This window comes from Stenella coeruleoalba (assembly GCF_951394435.1).
Source record: "Stenella coeruleoalba genome assembly, chromosome: 21".
In the NCBI taxonomy this organism is placed as follows: Eukaryota; Metazoa; Chordata; class Mammalia; order Artiodactyla; family Delphinidae; genus Stenella; species Stenella coeruleoalba.
In genome coordinates, this window is record NC_137167.1 from 13,450,631 (window position 1) to 13,471,210 (window position 20,580).

General features: G+C 42.3%; 1 long non-coding RNA gene across 2 annotated transcripts in view; it reads left to right on the plus strand.

Moving 5' to 3' along the window:
- The first annotated feature begins 15,057 nt into the window (after positions 1-15,057).
- LOC307179797 overlaps positions 15,058-20,580 on the plus strand; it is a 90,234-nt gene continuing 84,711 nt past the window's right edge. For both annotated transcript variants that reach the window (XR_013825557.1, XR_013825558.1), the window contains exon 1: positions 15,058-15,220. This is a non-coding gene — a long non-coding RNA (uncharacterized lncRNA). The remainder of the gene's footprint in view (positions 15,221-20,580) is intronic.

Genomic DNA, 20,580 nt, shown 5'->3' on the forward strand with positions numbered 1-20,580 from the left:
ATTACCTCTTTGTAAAGACTACAAAGAGAAATGTATGAGAAATGCTTTCAATGGGCTAAAGACACCGGTGAAGCACAAAGAAAAACAATTCTCCAACAATGAAAAGCAGCGAATCAATTAGTTGTTAAGGAAGTGTCTTTCCCAACAACTCTGAGGTGTCAGTGGCGTGGCTGTGAGAGGTATGATTGGGGATGGAAGATGAAGTTGGGAAGGAGGGGATGTGTAAGAGACCAGCCGAGCTGCGGGTGGTATAATGGTATTTGTGCCTTTTAATTAAGTCCTCACTTACAAAAAGTGTCCTCACTTGTATTTTCTCTGTTGGAGGAAACCAAGATATTCACAGGCTGAGATTTGATTCAGATCCCTGGCGATGTCACCGCTGTTAGTCATATGTGTTGGGAAGGGGTGAGGTCCATGTTCTAAATGCCCAAATTCTCAGCTACCAACTTATTACTATTCTGGGTGCCTGAGGGATTGTGATAAATATGGCAGGATGGGCTTCCTTCTGCCTTCATCGCCTTCTTTCCTTTTCTCCTTCCCTCCTCCCAGAGAGAAGAGAAAGAGAGACTTTGTTAGTATAATTATCCATTGAAGTTACTCAGTGAGGTCTTCCCTGGTGGCGCAGTGGTTGAGAGTCCGCTTGCCGATGCAGGGGACGTGGGTTCGTATCCCGGTCCGGGAAGATCCCACATGCTGCGGAGCGGCTGGGCCCATGAGCCGTGGCCGCTGAGCCTGCGCGTCCGGAGCCTGTGCTCCGCAATGGGAGAGGCCACAGCAGTGAGAGGCCCGTGTACCGCAAAAAAAAAAAGTTACTCAGTGAAAGGTGACCAATATTAGCAAGAGCAAAATTTGTTTGCCTCGTAGATATTTTATTCTGCAAAATCTGAGCGGTGGAGATGCCTCCATAACCCAGAAGTTACTTGGGGACAAGGCCACAAGCTATGAATGGCTGAGGATTCATTGCCAAATTGCGCTGTAATTTCCTCTCTGGTGATCTGGGCTCCTCCTCTTCAGACCTTTCACCCGGACCCCATTATCATGTTTTCAGGTTGCCAAGAAAAGGAGAGTTGACCCAGGAGAGCTTTTGCGCTAGTCCAGGATAAACTTTGCCCCCCTCTCCAGTGGCCCCATTTTGTCTTGGAGTCTGTTTTATGCTTTACTTATCTAGGAGTTGCTCCTCCTTGAAGGTGAGTTGATGAGCAGGATGGGCCTCTTCCAATCAGGTGAAGGCCTAAAGAAAATACAGACTGAAGTCTCTGGAGGGAGAGGGAAATCTGCCTTCAGACTGGCTCCAAACTCAAGCTGCAACATCAGCTCTTCCCTAGGTCTCCAACCTGCTGGCCTACCCTGCAGATTTTGGACTTGCCAGCCTTCACTACTGCATAAGCCAGTTCCTGAAAGATCAATTTCTCCCTCTTTCTCTCTCTCTCTCTCTCTCTCTCTCTTTCTCTCTCTCTTTCTCTCTCTCTCTCTCTCCCTCCCTGTCTCATGTCAGGCCTTCAAATATTTGAAGAGTCTTCATATCACCCCCTGTTAATTTGGATCCTGAGAATGGGTAGATGGTTTGAGGGAACTCTTTTTGGAGCAGAGACAAAATGCAATGAGATTGAAGCAAAAATAAAGAATGCCAAGTACTGAAGGTGTTAGCACAGAGTTTTGCTCCGACTAGATCCTCCATTAGTAAGAGCTGTTATGATTGATAAAGAGACACCAGACCAGGAAAGACAATCATCGCCACCAGTGTCCCCTACCATTTGTAGAGCTTGTTGGGCTATCACAATATTTGCTTTCATGCTTGGGAGATAATTGGCACTTAGCTGTTACGGCAGCAGCGGTAGGGGAAAAAAAAAGCCAAGAGGAAGAGGGTAGGTCTGGTTTTCATCTGCGAGATCCGGCACATGCCCATGTGAATAACAAACAACAGCTACAGGATGGCTCAGCGCCTGGACATCTGTTATCACCCTGTCTGGTAGCTGTGTTTTCTTCCTTAAGCATGAATGAGGTGACTGAGGGGGAACTGGAAAATCTTTGCAGTGCGGGAGGCAGGGACAGTGTCTCCGAGGCAGCCCTGAAATCTGCCTCCGGTCTGATTCTTTGTGTGGGAGCGTACTGTGAACGCGTGTACCAGCAATGGAAATGTGGCTAATTTTTGCTCAAGCTTCCATGGTGGGCTCCCCCTGCCCCCACTGTGTCTGTGGTACCAGTGCTTTGAGAATATTGCAGAAATGCAATTAAGTAAAAATCTTACAAGTCCACAGCCCAAGCACAACTGTTTTCAGTTTAAGTTTTTATCCACCTGCAGATATACTTTAGTGTAATTATAACCAGTGGATGAATAGAATTTTGTATTGTGTATTTTTTTTTTCATTTAACAGTCTATGATAAACATGTTCTTATATGGTGTCAACAGTACAATTTTAGAGCTGTGATGTTAACGGTATTTCAGAGCTGATGCACCATGGTTACCTAAGTTAACCATTCCTCATTGTTAAACATTTCCAGTACTTGTTACAAAAAACCCTACAGTGAATATCTTTTTACGTATAGGTTTTTCCTTCTTTTGAATAACTTCCTTCAGCATTTCCAGAGAATGAATCAAGAGACATTTTTGTCTTGATATATATTGCTATATTATATTGTATTATACCAATACAAATTGTATATACAATATTGTATGTTGTATACAATATTGTTCGTATTGGTATAAATTACAAAAACAATGTACAAATGTGTCACATTTGCCAGAGCATTGCCAGGTAGGATATTAATTGTAATGAATATAAAGTGATATCATAATGTGGTTTTCTTTTCTTTTTATTTTTTTAATAACAAAGGTAACCATTTTCCATATATTACTTACCAGTTACATTTCTTCTTGTGTGTATTGCATGCTAGTGTCTATTGGAGTATTGATTTTTACAAATTCATTTAATTTTATTTAAATGAGCTCTACATATTAGTCATATTAATAGAAATATTTCTCTAGTATATTATCCTTAATTTATCTTTACTATTTCTTTTTGTGTAAAGGTTGCAATTTTTCTTAATCTTAATAGACTTTCCAATTCTTTACTGACATAAGAAAAACCTTTTAATCAATCCTGTGTTGTCTTGTACTTGCTTTTTTTTTAAAAATCAGAATCTTTTTTTTTTTTTTGAATTTATTTATTTTATTTTATTTTTGGCTGCGTTGGGTCTTCGTTGCTGCTCTTGGGCTTTCTCTAGTTGTGGCGAGTGGGGGCTACTCTTCCTTGCGGTGCGTGGGCTTCTCATTGGGGTGGCTTCTGTTGTTGTGGCTCACGGGTTCTAGAGTGCAGGCTCAGTAGTTGTGGCACACGGGCTTAGTTGCTCCGCGGCATGTGGGATCTTCCTGGACCAGGGATCGAACCCGTGTCCCCTGCATTGGCAGGTGGATTCTTAACCACTGTGCCACCAGGGAAGTCCTGTACTTGTTTTCGTCTGCCACTTGAACTTGGTGGAATATTGCATAACTTCTGAGAATATTTTGATATTCAAGCTTATTTCTGGTTCAGAAAGGTTCTGGTTACCCTCAACTCAGCCAACCAACAAACAAAAAAATTCAAAAATAAGCTTTGGCTCATTTTATTATTCAGAATATGCAATTAACAGTTCAGTTTCTGAACTCTCGAAGTATGATTCATTCCCATTTTTTGTTACACAGAGTGCTTGAAGTTTTTGAATGGTTTCAGTATCTTTCATATGTGCTCCCTATGTATCCTCTACGCGGGGGAAATCGCCTTGAAGCAGGGTTTATGTGCTCCATTTGCATGGTGTTAAGCCCTCCTTCTAGCCTGGTAATTTCCAGCTGTATTGCCTGGACTGCCCTTTGCCCTGGGTACTGTCTGGGTCAAGGTCTCTCACTAGCCATGAAGCAACCGTTGGTTTAGGGCTTCCACGGTGACCAGCTGCTTTGCGGCTTGCCTCCCTTCCACATGGCAGTGGTGAGGTTGCTCCGGAGCTCTGTCCCAACTTGGTGGGCTCGTATTTGGCCCTCCTCTGCTCTCCTGGGTTAAGGCCAAGACTCTGCTGTTCACAGCGAAAGCTGTGGTTAGTTTGCAGGTGGGCTGCAGAATGGAAATTTGGAAGACACTGCTCTATAGAGCCTTTGGCTCACAGTGGCTTTTTAGTAAGTGGTCACTCATTTGTTGACAATGCGGAGATTCTTTCTTGTCTTAGCCTGCAGACCTTCTTAGAATCCAATAGCAGAGGGACAGAGTAAGGCAGCAGGAGATGTGGCCTCGACTGAGAGCAGGCTCCCTGAAGGGTTCTGTAGTTCAAGTTAAAATGTCCAGAGACTGCAGTAAGCAGGGTCCAGCCTGGGCTGGAGTTAGTGCCTAATGTCTGGTGGGTGAAGACAAAACCTCAGGGTTGTCTGGGGTAAAATTAGTCACTGACGGTAGGTTGCTGAGTCATGGTTCGTGACTGAATGGGAAGTGGGAAAGAGGAACATGTAGAAGACGCAGGATTCAAGGCACTGGAGGGAGCAGAGCTCTACAAGCGGGGATGAGGCTGTAAATCAGGACCCAGATAAACAGTCTGGGTTCAGAAAGAATCTGACTCCCAGCAGGGAACTGGAAATCAGTGGGAGCCCAGGAACTTGACAGAAGTTGAGTCAGTTGAGCTGGAAGGGCGAGTTGGTGCTCATAGCAGCTCGCCCAGGAACTCTGGAGAGGAGGGCCACAGTTGCCTGTTTGAGCTCTTGCCCTGCATCTCTGCCAAACTGTCTGTCTTGCTGATCTGCTCCATTGGATTTTTGGGCAAAGACTCAGATTCAGACTCCTGGGGGAGCGTTTCAGCTCTGGGCTTCTTAGAGGAAGCGTCAAGACTTGCCCTTCTTCCCAGACTGGATTATATGTGCCATCTATAATCTCTGCATAGATTTCTAACATTGCTCTTACATTTATCATCATCATCATCATCACCATGACCCAGTTCAAAACAATGTCTAACTATGTACTATTTCTAATATACCAAAAAAAAAAAATCACAAACCAGAAAAGTAATATAGCAAATACCCATGGATTTAGCCTGCCATCCAGTATTAGTAAATGTTAATATTCTTCTTATTAAGTTTTATAAAGAAATAAAACATTGGAGATACAGCAAACGTCCCACCTCTCTATCACATCCCCTTCCCTCGTTCTTTAGACAGAGGCAAGCACATAATGATTCACCATTTAAGGACATGGGTCTCTGGAGTGTGTGTTCTTAGAGGGTGGTACCATATCCTATTCATCTTGCATTGCTAGCTAATGGCAGTGCCTGACACAAGCTAGAGATAGCTAAGTATTCAAACAATGAAGGGATGAATGAATGGCAGAGATTGTTTATTATTATTATTATTAATCCTTTACTGTACCTAACAGGGGCACTATAAATATTTGATGACTTGGGGAATTAAAAAAAATCTTGGTCTCTTACTGAGAATAATTTTCCCAGTTTTGTCATGTTCCTTTCTCCTTTGTGTTGACCATAGAGCCTATTTGCCTCTAACTCTTACAAAAAGATAGTGTTTGTGCATCTTCAGGGTTTGTAAATAGGTGACAAAGGAACATGAGCTGAGGAACTTACAATATAAAGACCAACTTGATTCCTCAGAATTAATTTCAGATGCAAAAGAGAAAGGAGGGAAAAGGAGAATATGTGTGAAAGCATTGGTGCATCAAGAAAAAAATCAACTAAATTGATGTCATTAGAAAATGTATTTCATTTGAGTGGAAAATATGCTAGGCTATCATATAATCTCTTGTCTGGAAATGCCAGTCCCAATAACTTGATACATATGGATGTAGAAGCGTGCACACACACACACACACACACACACACACACATCCTCTGTTTATTTGTGTCTCTCCTTTAGTCTGTGGCTCCATGAAATCTCCTGGGGACTTTTAAGTACTGGGATGTATAGACTAGAAGCACTAGAATTCTAGCTTTTTTTTTTTTTTTTTTTTTTTATAGGAAGCTTCCCATGATAAGTTAATACAACAAACCACACAACACACACACTTTTCTGTGGGACACTGAAGGTGTCTTCCATACTTCCATGTCTTAACCACCTGTTTTCTTGGTTGAAGGATGTTTATGTTTCCATACAGATTTGGAGAAAAAGGCTTGGTTTTATTCATTTTCCCTCTGAGTGAGTGATGCTTTTCAAAATGAACATACTGAACAGCACATTATCATCCCATTAAATGCTTAAAATTATAGACAGCTGAGCCAAACCTGCTCCCCTCCCCTTTCCTGGATACAGTCTAACAAGCCAGCTACAAATTCCAGATGATCAATTTGCTTAGCGGTGATGGTCGTTTACTCAGTGTTTTGCTTCAAAGCCAGTGAGAGGCAGTTTTGAATGATCGGCTATGTTTCAGGTGCTCTTTGGCATGAAGCCTTCTGCTCGGGCTCTTGCGTTTTTCATGGTTTTGGTGTCCAGCCCCAGCAGTTTTTGGTATCAGAAAGGAGCCCTCCACTGTTGGTTCCACCGCCCCCACTGTTTTCCCATTTACCATTAGTACCTTGTCTCTCCATATGAAATGAAACTGTTGTCCAGTGTCTTTTCTGCACAATGCAGGTGACCATAAGGAGCAGAGATGCACATTAACTGATTCATTCATTCATTCATTCAGCATTTACTAGCACCCACTATGTTCCAGGTACTGTGTCAATTACTAAGGATTAAAAGATGAATAAGAAACAACTACTGCTCTCGTGGAGCTCACAGTCTAGCAGGGAAGGGACATACATATAATAAGAAAGAAAAAGAAGGCAATGCAATGGCCTGTCGTAGAAACAGGGACAAGATGTCACCATTAGGTCTGTATTGATTAAGTAGCTTCTGAAGAACATAAGAAGCCCTCACAACAAGCATGTTTCCTCCATCCTCACAGTGTGTAATTCTTATCTATGAAGGTTAAACAAATGCCAATTCATGACGGAAAGAGTCTCCAGGAATTCCAATTTCCCAGTATTCCCTCTGTGCTACTGTTACCAAGTCCAAGCTCATACTGCTTGCTACACAACAGGCCAATAAATCAAGAAATGAGGTCTTGGGGCAAGGAATAGCGACTTTATTCAGAAAGTCAGCAGGCTGAGAAGATGTTGGACTACTGTCCCAAAGAACCTTCTTACCTGGGTTAGAATTCAGGCTTCTTTTATACTGAAAGGTGTTGCTGGTTGCTGCAAACTTCTTGGTGCTGAATCCTTCGTTCTTGTAGCCGTCCAGGCAGGTCTGATCATAATGTCCCTATAAACCTCTAATAAGACAATTGTTATTTTCTGTTCTGCAATTTTTTTTAATCTCTGTATGAGTGGAAAAGTGTTATACCTTTACAGGTCAGAGCCTTGAGAGTGGGCTGTCATGTATATTTCAGGCTATAGGCAACATTCTTTTACAAAAGGTGCAAAGCCAGCATGACTAAGCATAGGCAACAGAGCACAAGGGTTAGGGCTAAAGGAATGATCCAATATGGAGTCAGGCTTGTTTTTCTCTGTTATATTACCCCCACATAGTACACTCCAAATGAACTGTATTTACTCATTATTCCCCAATACACATTACCCTACTTTCCTTCTGCTCATGCTCTTTACTCTTCTTGGAATTCCTCCTCCCCATTGCTTTGTTTGGAAGGATTACAGGTACATCAAGGCCAGGTCCACTTTGCTCTGCGCTCCTGGAGCACTTGAGCATAGAGTATGGAGCGTGTGACCTTGTTTGAGTGTTTTAGGTCCATCTGAGTCTCTACAGTGGATTGTGAGCTTCCCAGGGGCTTGCAGTCCCTTGGACAGTATAAAGTACCCTATGCAATTTTCAATAACTACTTGTTTACTGAATAGGAGCATTTTAATACCAAGGAGAGAAAATTCAATTTAGGTTTTACTGGCTGAACTGTTATCAGGAAATCCCCCAGACTCAGTGTGAAACTCATCACCCTTAAAGTGAGCAATATTTACAAGCCTAATAACAAAATCTCATTGTCTGCAGACCTGAGCTGGAGGGAGATCAAAAAGCTTACTTTTTTTTTTCTGTTTTTTTTTTTTTTTAGTATATAAGTATTCCAGTTAATTTTATGCCAAGCCAGAAATAAAAAGCCTCTGGTGGGATAAGGGGAACCTGCCTCCAAACAGAAGTTTAGACTCACAGATCTGAAGTCACATGCATTGTCTTGGAATTTGCTTAACTTGTGAAGTGGTGGCAGGAGGGTCTTTCCATCAGCCAAGGGGGTTTCTATTCCTGCAACTTGGTGTGGGAGCGTGGTTGAAGGAGGTAGGGTCCTTCAACCCTGTAGATCCTGGATGCAACCTTGATTGTGATCTTGTTGGGGTCACAAGGTCCAGGTCCCTGATACCTCACAGGTATGTGGTAACCTTCCTCTCATTAGCATAGTAACAATATTTGATAAATCACAATGAGGAGTCAATTACATTGTGGAATTGAAAGGGAATACACATCATTTTAGCTTCAGAGTCTTACAATTTAACAGAAGAAAAGACAAGAAAAATGCATATTCCAAAGGCATGAAAATGAAGAATAGACACTCATAATTCCACATGGCTTTGAGGCTTTGCACTTTGCTCCTGGCTAAGCCAGATGGTCACTTAAGTCAGTGGGGGCTGGGTGCATGTGCATTAGCCAGGGACCATCTCCATATGATCCTAGGATGATGTTAGATTCCGTAGATAGTCCCAGTTCTGAGGAAACCAAAGGGATCACAGCACAGTCATGGGTTCAAGGGGTTGCAGAAATCCCTTGGTTGATTTTATTGGCATTTCTAGGGCATAGCCAAGAGTTGGCAGTAGATGTAGGTGAGACAGATATCTGGGTGTCAGAAGCCATAATGGGTGGTGATGCTGACCCTGTCACGTTTGAGTTATCAGATTGTATGATGATGATCCTCGTCCAAGTTGGAGACATCTGAAAGGTTAGAACAAAAGTCCACTGATGTAAGGACCAAAGCATGGGGTCCAGGATTCCAGGCAAGGAGGTTAAGAGGTAAAATCTAGGTCAACGGCTAGAAAGAGCCTTCCAAGGTTTCACTAAGGTGGTGAAATTTATAGGATTTTGGAAGAGAGAAGGAATATATCTTTATGGAGAGGGTGGGTACATGTGGAGGAAAATGGCAAATGATTCCTATCTTCTTCTTTTTTTAAAAAAATTTATTTTTGCCTGTGTTGGGTCTTCATTGCTGCGCACGGGCTTTTTCTAGTTGCAGTGAGCGGGGGCTACTCTTTGTTGCAGCAGGAAGCCTTTTCATTGCAGTGGCTTCTCTTGTTGCGGAGCATGGGCTCTAGGTGCGCAGGCTTCATTAGTTGTGGCACGTGGGCTCAGTAGTTGTGGCGCATGGGCTTAGTTGCTCTGCGGCATGTGGGATCTTCCTGGACCAGGGCTCGAATCTGTGTCTCCTGCATTGGCAGGCGGATTCTTAGCCACTGCGCCACCAGGGCAGTCCCGATTCCTATCTTCTGAGTGAGAAGACTGGTCCAGGATGTGTCCAGTACTTTAGCAGTAAACATCTTTGCCATAGCCAGTTTCCTGGCACAACTAATTTTGCTGGAAAAGATAAAATAACTGGTTGACATTTACACTACAGTAGAAAACAATAACATATCAGCTTGCAAATCTTTCTGTGAGCTAATTTAAGTCAGGCTCTGTTGAAATTTTCACCATTTTCAAGAAACTTAGGAGTCATGTAACCATTTTCTTTTTTGAGGATAGGAGGAGCTTGATTCTTCTTTTGCCTCCAACTTCCAATATTGCGTGATAAGTTGGGTAAAGATGGCACAAGATAACAAGCCGTTGTATCTAAATTAGCTAAAGAATCGATCACTAATGCTCTCCAAGACTGTTGTGAATTGGTAGCTGCCACTTTTGTATTTGCGATAGCTTGGTCAACTTTTAGTTTTGACGGGTAGGAGGGATAACTGCGTTTTCACGGAAGGATTTGCAAAAACGGATATGTTATTTTCTAGTGTAATGTAACTGTCAACCAGTTATTTTATATTTTATGGCAAAATGGCCATATGACTAATTAGTTGTGCAGTGAAACTGCTTGAGGCAAAGATGTTTATTTGAAAACACCTAGAACCGGTCCAGGATGCTGGTCTTTCCTTCCAGGAGATATGAGCATCAGCCCTGGTGCCTCCTGGATGACCTGGAAGCCAATGGATGAGGGTGGCATTGTCATACTAATAACTGGGCATCTGTTTCTCATTTCAAGACCACTGTCAGGACTAGTTATTGGTCTTCCTTGGCAGTCAGCAAGAGCTGGCAACCCCCTTGGCAAGTTGTAGTCATAAGGGAGTCTCGGAGATCTGTTGCCTTTTAAAAATTGTATTTGAAATTCTGGGATATTTTAATCAGTTTAGAATTAATCTAGCTCAGAAAAAGAGGATACAAATTTGAAAACCATGCCATTGTAGCGCTTTAATAGCTGATTATACTATAGGCAAGGAAATGGCTAGGCAGTGACTGTTAGAATGAATAATGACATTAAATGAAATACAAAACAAATCCATACCAGTTTTATTGGATTGGAAGTAAGAGACAGACACAGGCTGAAAATTTACCTGAATCTGATTAGGGAATAAACCCTCAGACAGAGAAATGATGGATGATGGTGTAAGCTGATTAACTTGAGCCCCATTGGGAGGCAAATGGGAAAGAATGCCACAGTATTTCAGAGCAGGAGAGAGTTCAGATCTTTAATCCAGATAGGCTCATCTTTACAGATGAGAAAACTGAGGCTTAAAGAAATGAACAACTTGACGAAAGTCCTACAAGCTAATAAGGGCCAGAGTTTGAACTTGAATCCACATCTTCCGATGGTTGAAAAGTTTGAGGCAATCTGATTAATCACAGTGCACATCTATCAGGCTATAGGAGTCAGTTCTCCTTGCCATCTAAATCCCTTTGTCACCTTGTCATGCGCTTGGGTTACGAGTAGGAGAGCAACAATGCTTTGCAGTACTGGTGTGCTGTCCTGTGCCCTCTGCTCTGGCTGTGGCAGGACCCTGAGCTGGGTCTTGGTTCATTTGGTTCTCAGATAAGCTCTCAGCCTCCAAGTTGACTCAGGTGACTTGGTTCCATGTGTGTCTGCCCCGCAGAGCACTCAATGTGCCTGACCTGCTGCCAGCAGCCCGGCTTCCTCCTCACTGTCACCTGGGCCTGGGTCGCTTCTCCAGTGGCAGAGCCGTCACTTTCCCGCGGCCTCAAGCCAGGGAGCCTCCAGCCATGGCCTCTCTCTGTCCTTTATTTTGTACATGGAATCAGGGTTAAACTCAGAGTCTTCTTAAACTAGGCAATCTCACTGCCCTTTCTTCCATTTCTTCGGCCACTGCCTTAGATCAGGAATTCATTGTTTTCTAATCAACCTCTGTCATCACTGACAAAATAATTTTCTCTGCCATTGATCTGGCCATCGCATCTTTTCCGGTAGGCCTGAATATGGTTTTCCACTCCTTTTTGGATCAAGTCTAAGATTTTATCACATCCCTTCTCTTATCTTGTCATCTTTTATACTGAATTTTCATGCTTTTCAGTCTTAGAGAGAAATATGAATCTATGGAAACACTTGGGACCGGCAGGAAGTAGAATGTGGGCATGTTAATATTAAAGCAGGCCCAACCCACAGTGGCTGGTGAAGTTCTTTTCTAGTCCTGGAGCATGAAATATAATCATAAGGGTTTTTTGGACATTTCTTAAAAGGGACCTCTAGAAAGTGAAAAGCAGTTAGCTTTCTATTTAGGGTACTTTATCATCTTTGTTTTGATAAAAAATGCCTTACTTTAAAAAGATTTGAAGTAGCACTTTACCATCCAAGCAGTCTGTTTTTTGTGGCTGAAGATACTTTTAGATTTCTGGAAGCTTTTTAGTCTTCAGACATGTACGTTGGAATGTGAAGTGGCTATATTTTCCCCAGGATAACACTTTTTAAATCCTAATGGTTAAAACAAAAACTCTGTGGTTTTGGCTTCTGATTGAAGATTAAGGATTGGGGAAGTTGGCCTGACTGTTAAAAGTTGGCCACATAGCAGGTGGGCAGTGACTGGGGGTGAGGAAGCCCAGAACACAAGGTATTCGCAGGGAAGATATGTGATGCCACACAGTCCTGGCCCAAATTTTGCTTTTCCTTTCCATATCTCCCAAATGCTATCTCATTAATTAATTTTGGCGATATTTATTAAGGATTAACTGAATTCTGTATTAGGTGCCAGGGATTCAAAATCAAATAATATCCTATCTTACACTGTACACACAAATCAATTCCCTATGGATTACTGATCTAATCGTGAAAGATAATACAGCTTTTACAATATAGGTATTTTGTGACCTTGGAGTAGGCAAAGATTTTTTTTTAAAAAAACAGGATACAAAAGAAAAAGGAATAGATAAATGGAAAAAGTGTATTATATTGATTAAGATTAAGAATCTCGGTTCACCAAAAGACACCAAGAAGTACATTAAAAGGTAGGTGAAAAGAGCGGCAAAAGATATTTTCCGTACATATATTCCACTAAGGACTCGTATACAGAATAAAGAACTCTTATAAACCAGTAAGAAAAAAGACAGAACGCAAAAGAAAAATAGGCAAAATCCTTGAATAGGAACTCCACAAAAGAGGATATCTAAAAGGCCAATAAACGTGTGAAAATTTGTTCAATGTCATTAGTCATCAGGGAAATGCCAGTTAAAATCATAACGAAATACTAATACGTATACACCAAAATGGCTAAAATGAGCGACAAAAAGTGTCAAAACTGGTGAGGATGTAGGGTAACTAGTACTCCACACACTGTTCCTTGGGGGATAAATTGGTAATTTGGAAACCACTTTGGACAGCAATTAAAGCTGAAAAAATGCTGAACTCTAACCTAGAAATGTAAATCCTAGGGAGATACACACACCCAACAGATGATCCACTTTAATGGTTGAATGAAGAGTAATGAGGGCAAAAGGAAATGCAGACAGAAAATGCAGACTATTTTTTGAAGGGTTTGGCTGTTCAGGTGGGAGAGATGGGAAAGCAAGAGGGAACCTAGGTTGAGGGAGGCTTTTGTTAGAGAAATATGATCAAGACATAGAGGTTAAAAATATGGGAGAGATTAGAATGACCTTATGGGAAAAGTTTCCATATTACAAGAGGTTTTAAATTAAAAAACACATTTCCTCCCCTAGATTTAGGAAGAAATATGAGAATTAATGTAGATGTAGGTAAGTTATACGTGGCTAGGTGTGTGTTGAAGGAGTTTTCTATGGATAGCTTCTGTTTTCCTGGTGAAGTAAGCTGCTGGTTAATTTGCAAAGTGAGATGGACACGGGTTAGGCTGGGGACTGCAAAAAGTGGTGAAGTTTTGGAATAGCTGCTGCGGGGGAATGGGAGAGAGAGGTGATCAGGGAAGGTAATACTGGTAAGAGTCACTCCGGACTCAGTTGCTGTGGGAGAACCTAAGCTTGCAGTGGCATCAACTTAACACTCCTACATGCCTTCCTGCAGGATTACTCAGCAGCAAGTGCAGGACTTGAAGAGTTCAAGTGAGTTGAGCCTTTTGGCAACAGGAGTTGAAGAGATGCTTCATGGAAACTAGGTTGGATAAGAAAGGATGGGAAATAATAAGAGAGGTGACGGACTGGTAGAAAAGAGAACAGCTGAGAATGGAAGGTCTTGATGGGATGTAATGACAAGAAGGAAGACAGACCTGAGGGAATAAGCTGGCTGGAAGGAATGCTGGTTTGGGGCAGATACGGGCGTGTTTTCCATGACGAGCAGGTCAAGGGTATGGCTGTGATAATGTGTGAGAGTAGGAGAATCTCACTGAGTTCAAGAGATCGAGGAAATTTGCAGCCAGACTGTTAGTTGGGGTCATTCTCTCGGACACTGAGACTGCAGGATAATGACAGGAAGAGGAAAGGAGAGAGAGAGACCAGGAGAAAGATACTAAAGTTCTCAGGTGAATTAGGGGTGTGAAGAGGGTACAAGAAAGGGTCAAAGGTGATAGAACTGGGAAGCATGAATTTCAGAGGAGGGAGTATTTTTTTTTTTTTGCGGTACGCGGGCCTCTCACTGTTGTGGCCTCTCCCGTCGCGGAGCACAGGCTCCGGACATGCAGGCTCAGCGGCCATGGCTCACGGGCCCAGCCGCTCCGCGGCATGTGGGATCTTCCCGGACCGGGACACGAACCCGTGTCCCCTGCATCGGCAGGCGGACTCTCAACCACTGCGCCACCAGGGAAGCCCGAGAGAGTATTTTTATAGGTGGGCAAAAGAGGACAGTGTTGGAGAGGTGTAGGGAAAGGGGATAATGCAGAACCTACTGCTTGATCACGTGGAATGAAGAGTTTCAGCAAAAAGACAAGGCTGAACTTGAGAGGATCCTTGTCTCCAAGAATTCTCCAAAGTGATTCCATAATCACGCCAGCATTCAGCATTAGAGGAAAGCAATTTGACTTTTAAGGATGGGTTACTAGGGTGCAGTTCACAGAGCAGGTAGGCAAGAAGAACAGTAAACAAAGGAGCTGTCACAGTAGACTGTAAGCTCCTTGAAGGCAGGGACTGTGCTTTATCTACCTCTGTCCTGCTGCAGGGCATGGCCTCAACATTTACATAGTGTACCTGCACATGTGTGTGTCAGTGTGTGTGTGTACATAGGTATGTATGTGTATACACATGTGTGAGTGGGTGTATGCATGAATGTATATATACATATGGGCTCATATATATATATATATGATCTCATTGGAATTTCTAAGCACCACATAAATTGCCTAAGTACCCCTCTTGAGAGGTATGGAAACTGAAGCTTAACTAGGTTAAGTGTCTTATATGAGTTTGGAGGGAGCGTTAGGCCAGGATTCAAACCAGGGTCTTCTGACTCATCTAGGGTAAAAGCACTGAAAAATGTTGAATGCACAGATTCAGAAGAAGGAGATTGCTTTAGTGGGTTCTATTTTATATGGAATAGAACCTTGATTTTTTGGATAGCATATATCAAATAATGATACATATGATAATATAATATATATGCAATATATTTTAAAGTAACCTTAAAATGAAAAAAAAAAACTGCAACAAAAACCAAAACCCATCAGCCCACGTTTTTTCCTCTTTTTGTCTTTGTAGATATTTGCACTTGACTGGGAGGAAGTGAAAGAAATCAGTTTGCCCCGACCTTCCATAAACGTGCTGACCTGAGGATGCTACAAACAGGTATGGACACCTAAACCATTCTAAGATCATTACCAACTAATATGGCCACTTGGCCATCTTCCAACATTCAAAAGTGGTTTGATCTTAATTAATCGCAGTGATATTAATAAAAGGAAAGGCTCTGCAAGGTGCCCTCTTTTGAACATATTCTGTATAAATGGCTTCAGATTTAAGGGAGATGAAATCTTTTATTCCGAAAACCTGGAGTGCTTTGTGCCTCTGTTCTGAATATTTTGTGAAATGGCTTCCGAGCTGATAGAGCAGGGATGCCTGTAGCCACATTCTCTCGCATTCCAATTCAGTCCCCTTCCTGAGTCTACCGGAGTTTTTATGGCCACTTAGCAACCCTGACATTCTGCAAATTGTATGGTGAACCCTTAACGATTTCTGAAACAAGAATGAGGTAATCTTCACAGCAATTTTAAATATCCCAGAGGTCAAGGGGCCATTTATGGTTTCCTTTATCACAGACTGAATTGACTTTTTCAGTTAATCATTTAAGCCACAAATTACGTATATTATGTATATTATCACAGACGAATCTGGTTTTTGTGTTCCTTCTCCTAGGTGCTTTGGGTATTTGTCAGTAAGGCAGGAAAGTCAGACCAGATGGCATGTATTATTATTGGAAGCAGATCATCGATTCAAGTGTGCCTTTCTTCTTTCTCCCTTCCTCCACCCTGTCTTCAGTTCTATCAGCGAAAACAGTAATTGGTTCCCTGGAAAAAAGGGGATATTTACTCCCTTGGAATGGCTGCCTGAGTAAATGAAAAGGTGCCCCTCCTTCAGATGATCATGTGTGCTTTGTTCTCGGCTCACACTGAAGATATTAGCTTTGTACATAGTGAGATGGAGGTGTTGATAATGAGGACATTGGAATGCATTTTTGTGGCTTAGAATTTTGGTGTAAGCCTCTGAGAGGGGCTTACACACAGGTCTTGTTTTTCTCTCGAAAACATCTTTATGAATAGAAAGTGTTTCTGAATTAAGTCATTTTGGTCTTTGTCAAATTTTTGAAGGCAGAAGTAAGGGACACGTCTGGGCGGCACCTGGTCCAGTGTTCTACACAATAAGGGGCTTTTGTATAATAATAACAATGATACGAGTGAAAACAAGAGTGGGTTGTACTTTTTTGAGCCTGACGTGATTGTGAGAAGGGCGTGGGTTTTTCAGATTATTGTTAAGACAGGGAAATGACATGGCTCCCTGAGGTCAGGGTGGGTTTCCGTGGTCACTACACCAGTTTGTGGCTGAATTTGCAGCTCAAGGAATTGCTTTCAGAATCCCATTTCCAAACACTCCAAACACTTACGAAACTTGGAAATACTGGCCACTGGGAAGGGCTGTAGAAAGCCCCACAGAATCTGGAGTTGGGGGGTCTGAGCTTGCCTGTGAGTGTCAAGGTCACTGCCTTGGGTACCGTTTGCCAAGGTTTCTTGGTTAGAGCTAGGAAGGAGGGGTGCAGTGGGAGGGCTTCTTAGCTATGCTCAACATTTCCTAACTACTCTGGTTTAACCTCAACAGGCAGGTGAAATGGAAAATTCTAGGAGAAACATACAAGGAAATCAATTCCCCAGTTCCCTGAGGTCTGTCTATAATTTGGATAATTGAGGAGATAGACTTGAGGTGGGGTGAGGGTTGGAGGAGAGTACTGGAGAAAATACCTTAACAAGGTATTCCTTAGCTAAGGACCTCCGTAGCAAGGAGGTCCCACACCACCTCCACTTTGCTTTCTGCAGAGAAAGCTGACTTGTGGCGGCCTCTTTCAGGACCCCTCCTCTTTTGATCCTCCTCTCCCACCCTCAGACTGGTGTCCTATTTGAACTGTGAGCCATCTGTGTGTGTGCAGGAACCACGGAGCCATCTCGAGATGGTGGTGGCAAACTAAACGTCCTCATCCCTCCATCGGAAGACACTTCATAGCTGAACAGCTCTGCAGGGTCATAGTTCGTTATTTTCCTGCCTGGTTGGTACCATTTGCCATGAAGAGGGCATGAAGGCAACAGTTATCATCGGCTGTGGTTGCTGCTTGTGACCACTCCCAGTAGGATCGACTCACTCCCATATTAGAATGAGTTTATCTCCCTGGGGAATCTGCCTAGGCTGGGGCAGCCATATGTGGTGGGTTTCTTTCTTTTTTTCTTTTTGGAATTTGTCAGGGCCCCAGTCACCCATTCACATGCGTCTGTTCTGAAAACCGGCCTCTCCTAGTAGGTGGTGGCTGAGGAGGAGATATTTGCATTTCTGACCTGCTACATGATTTTGCTGAATGAAATTCATATAATTACTACACACCATGACTGCCTCTAGAGTTGTATCCATTCTGGTTGGCTTTTTTTCTTCCTCTACTTCATCAGCATCCAATTAATTAAGGGTTGCCATGGCGACCGTTGCCATGACAGCATAAAATTCTCCCAAAGGGCTTCTCATTCATATTCTAATGAAATACATGCGCAGAGCTGGGTGGCTGGAAAAAGTGGTGAGAATTCAGGAAGAACAGAGGCAGAACTAGGAAAGAGCTGCTTTATCTCAAAGTTCTGCCCTCTCTAGCTTTGGCCTTGGATTGCCTTACTTTTGGAAAAGTATCTTTATTTTCCTTTATTATTTTTCCCAATTTCCATTTTTTTCCTATTTTTTTCTATTTCTAAAGCCTGGCTGTTCCTGGGGTCAGGAATAATATATATATTATTGGGCAAAATGAGCTTTTCCTGTTCTCTCATTCTTTTTCTAGTGCATACAGTGAGGGGCATATCAATTTTCCTCTGTTGTTTAGTCTGACAGGTCTGCTGGTGGGATTTCTGATGGATTCTTTGTTGGTTAGATAAAGATAGTGAAGCTTTGTCACTTACAGCCATTGGCTGCTTCCATCCCCCTCAAAAAAACATAGTATCTTGTCACTTGTCTGCATAAATTTCCCAGAAAGCGGTGGTTCTAACAAGAGTTCTTAAAAGCCCTTGCAAATCTGACCACTGATTACACATCCCTGTTTGATGTCTAGCTATACTCATTCGCTCTTCAGTTTCTTCAGAAAGGTCTAAAAGTCTCCATGACTCATCCCCTTAGCCAACCACCTCCTCCTTATAAGGGTGCCTCGTATTTTGGCCTGAGGCCCTCAGTACCTCTACTGTAGCTCGGTTCGGGTCCTCTGGCCTTGCTTGCTTGCCTGCCTCCAGGTCCCACCCCATCCAAGACATTGTCCACACAGCTGTCTGTTTCTAAATCACAGTTTTTACTGTAACCTTCAACTGTTTTCAGCCTTCAAAGGGTCCCATCATCTATACCAATGGTCCTCAAACTTTAGTGTGCAACACTTGTGAAATATACAGATCCCTGGGCATCCCTCCCAGAGATTATGATTTGGTAAATTCAGGATAGAGCTCAGGAACCTGCTTTTCTAACAAACATTCTAGGTTATTCTAATGTAGACAATTTATGGGCCTCATCTTGAGAAACACTGGCCCAAAGGTGAAGCCCAAACTCTTCGCATGGCATTCAAAGCCCACGACAATCTGATGCCTATCTATTTCTGCCTTTTTAACTTCTCTTCTAGTAATGATTCATCCTTGGAACTTCCACTCACATGCCTGCGGTTCTAACTATATCAAAGTTTTCATTATTCCCATCCATGCTGTACACAACTCAAGCCCCAAGCCTTTGCTTAAACTGTTCCCTTGTCTGAAATGACCTTGCTCTTGGGGGGATCAGAATATGTCACCACCCCCCATAAGCCACTTTGGCATAAAGATTATTTTGAACTGAAGGCAATTAAGAAACAGCAGATATAGAAAAAAATTCTATGCTCTCCTCCTTTCTGCCTAAAATCAGGGCATATATTTCCCTTTCTGAAGGTGTTCCCCTCCTGTCTCCTGTACCAGGAAGAAGAGGACGACTCTTAATCACCAGAGATGACTAGACTCTTATTACTAAAGATTAGTGATATTTAAATTTCATTTTTAATATTTAATTTAAGATTTTTGTAAGATTTAGTAAGGTTTGTTATACAGACTTGAGTCTTACTTATAAACCTTACTAAATAGCCTTTACCTTCCATTAGTTTCCCTCATGTTTACCTTCCCACAATTTACTGTCCCTAAGAAGATCAAACCCGTTTTTCTTTGTCTTATCATTTCTCCACAATTTATTGACCTTTGTTTAAAGGGTATATAAGCTCACATGTCTTTTCTGTGAGGGCCCCTCCTTGTGCATATGAAATAAGCCTTTTCTCTTGTTAATCTGTCTTTTGTTACTTTAATTCACAGGCCCCAGTCACTAAATGTAAGAGGGTAGAGGAAAAGTTTTTCCTCTCCTGCACTCTCTGCGAGCCTGATCAGACTCCCCCTCGGTCCGGTGTCACCTCTTTCTTGAAGGCTTTTAGTCTCTTCCGGACAGAATCAGCCTTTCTTTGTGTCCCACGGCACTTTATTGGGCCTATGCTTGTACACATTTTATTTCAATTCTCTCTTTAAGAGTTGTAGTCCTTGCTTCTTGAAGGTGCTTGCTGATGAAAGAAAATAATGACTTAGCATCTACTAATTACTGTTTATGGTGCCAGTTAACTATTCTCCTCCCCATAAGCTGCTTTCTTATTAAAAACAACAATAGAACCACCTGAATTGAGTCCTTGATTCCAGGTAGTGTGCCAAGGGATATACGTACATGTTATCATTTAATATTTACAGAAACCTTATGATACTGCTTTTATGAATTTTTTTTTTTTCCAGTAAGAAAAGTCCAGTAACTTACTCAGAGTTGATAGCGAGTAAATGGCACAGTTGGGATTTATCCAGGTTAGTCTGACTCTAGAGCCTGCCCGGGTTACTGAATTTAAGGGGGAGAAACCTCCCTGAGGGTACCCAGCTAGAGGCAGAAGAGCCCGGCCAGTGGGCCATAGCTTGGTGCTAGATACCCTTCGTGCTTTGAACCGTCAGCTCCTCCTGTAGTTCTTTTTTTTTTTTTTTTAATAATTTTTATTGGAGTATAGTTGATTTACAATGTTGTGTTAGTTTCGGGTGTACAGCAAAGTGAATCAGTTATACATATACATATATCCACTCTTTTTAGAGCCTTTTCCCATATAGGCCATTACAGGGTACTGAGTAGAGTCCCCTGTGCTATACAGAACATCCTTATTAGTTACCTATTTTATATACAATAGTGTGTATATGTCAATCCCAATCTCCCAATTTATCCCTCCACCCTGTAGTTCTTGACACATGGGTCATTGAAGGGAAGGAGGCCTTTTAGGTGTTAATGTGATTCTTAATTTAGGACTTAGAGGAGCGACTCATCCAGGGTAGTATAGTTAGAAAGGCTAAGCAGAAACTCTAACCCAGGTATTCACATCCCAAAGTGAATTCGCC